Genomic DNA, 2,539 nt, shown 5'->3' with positions numbered 1-2,539 from the left:
TGTGTGTGTGTGTGTGTGTGTGTGTGTTTAGGAATTTAGGGTCATAGCACCAATTTAGAAAATCCTACAGCTAGAGAGGGGATGATGAACAGTAGTATTTGGTTAAAGGTCAATGAAGGGATAACATCAGTAATTTTTTGTCATTGGAGTATACATTGGATTATCCAGATAAAATAAGGAAATAATTGTGAGGTTTGGGAAATAGATTGTGAGCTTAGAAAAGACACATGACATAGTCATAATGGGAGAGGGGAAGAATGGGAATAATAAAGGGATTTAAATCATCCAGATGTATCCTGGAGTTCTGTCTGCCAAAAGTCGAGCAGTTAATAATTTTGCTTTAAATAAACTTCCTTTAAGAATGATTTCATATGATTAAAGGTGGAAGGACCAATCAGTAGAATTTCTATTCTAGATCTTATTCTCACTAACAGGGAGAGATTGATTTCTGAGGTGGAAATGATGAAAACCCTGGGGAGAAGTCATCACTCCCTCCTAGAGTTTGTCATGGGGAAGGAAAGAAAATTCTAACATAGGCTGACAAGCACTGTAACCTTTGGGAAAACAGCTATTAAGAGGAAAGACAGATAATATTTCATGGACCAAAATTCTATAGAAGATAGGGATGATGCAAAATAATTAAATTTTGAAGACAAAAAGCAAATCAATTTGAATGAAGAAGAAAGGTAGGAACTGTCTGAAGAGCTAAGACAAGAAAAATAAAAATTATAAATATTAACAAAGAAGTGTCAAAAATTACACCTATTTGTAGACATCATGATCAATATGATTACTTAGAAAACCCCAGAGAATCAGCAAAGAAATTACTTGATTTGATTATTAGCTTCAGCAATGCCTCAGAATGCTAAACAAATCCACACAAATTATTGCTGCTTTTATGTATACTTACCAAAAAAAAATGGGGGAAATGATGAAAAGAGAAATTCCACACAAAATAGCTACATTATGCATAAAATATGTTGAGGGTAGGCTTTTGTAATAACAATTATCATACATTCTTCATAGTGATAAGGGAAGAGAAATAATTAGAGAATGCTCATTGTTTATGTTTTGTGCATGCCAAATTAATAAAAAATGATAACAGTACTAAACTAACAGAGGATGTCTAGAACTAGGCAAAATAACAGAAATCTGAAAGAATGAGACATTTAGAATTTTAAACTATGTTGTAAAGCATAATCATGGAAACTGTTTAGTACTGGCTAAAAATTAGGAAACAGAACAGTAGAACAAACAGAAAAAGAAAGGTCCAAAAGCAAACACAATCAGCTAATATTCTCAGAGTCTAAAAGTAGCTCCAAAACCATTGAGTTAAGGATTCCTTATTTGATAAGATTAGGAAAACTAAAAATTATTTAAACAAAAAATAAGTTTGGGCCAGCATTTGATACTATATAATAAGCTTCAAATAAATGACCTAAGCATAAAAGTCAAATTATACATATGTATTATAATTTTGTTGTGTATATATATTTATATAAAACAAATTATATATTATGTAATATGTATGAATATACATAAATACATATAACCATAAAATATGAAACATGAGATATCTTTCCTGCTGGTTTTTATGGGAGAATTCATTGTAGAACAAAACATAAAAAGGCAAAATAAACAATTTCAATTCTGTAAAAAGAAAGCATTTCTTGAAACAAAACCAAGGCAAGCAGTATAAGAAAATTTCTGAGAAAAATCTTTGTCTCAAACATCTCTGATGAAAATTCTGATATTAAAAATATATAAACACTTGAAATAAAACAGCTGACAAAATGTCTGAAGTTGAAGATATATAGATAACTTGACATGTATGTATGCATATATATATATGAATACATAAATGTGTTTGTGTGAGTAACTAAAAAACCATTCATCAATAGCAGTAGTCAAGAAGACATAAAAATTCTAAAAGAAGAAATTTGAAGCATGAACAACCATGTGAAAAATGCTCCAAATCACCAAAAATAAGAGAAATATTCACTAAAAGAATTCTAAGATTTCACTTCACACTCATCACACTAACAAAGGTGATAAAAAATAAAACAAAAATTCAAAGTCGGTATTCTAATACTCTTTGGACAGAGCTGGAAATTAGTGTATCTTCTCTGGAAAATAATTTAGAATATACTAGAAATGTTACTAATTTTTTCATATACAATTGACCCACTACTGGGCAAAAGACCTCAAAAAGTCAAAGACAGATTTAAAGGTCCATCCTATTTAACAAAATGCCTAACATTACGTTGGTGTTGGAGATGTGACAGTTGACTTTCTTTGTGTAGCTGTGCTACCTTTCTTTCTTCTTTCCTTGCACTCACAGTTTATAATTTCAATGTCAGGCAGCCACCTGTTTGGTACCGCTACATGGAGAGGCAGAGGTGCCAGTTTTTTCCCCTACTTACTACCACTCTGTGTCAAGTGCTCCATATAATTATTTCACTTTCACTATACATGGATATAACATTACACTGTCTGTGTGACAGTTATTCTGCCTAATAACATAATACCTCCCATAGAG

The sequence above is a fragment of the Petaurus breviceps genome, unplaced genomic scaffold (genome assembly GCF_028583685.1).
Source record: "Petaurus breviceps papuanus isolate PSGF00001 unplaced genomic scaffold, PetGlider_PUasm1.0 81, whole genome shotgun sequence".
Taxonomy (NCBI): domain Eukaryota; kingdom Metazoa; phylum Chordata; class Mammalia; order Diprotodontia; family Petauridae; genus Petaurus; species Petaurus breviceps.
This window is presented reverse-complemented; position numbering follows the sequence as displayed.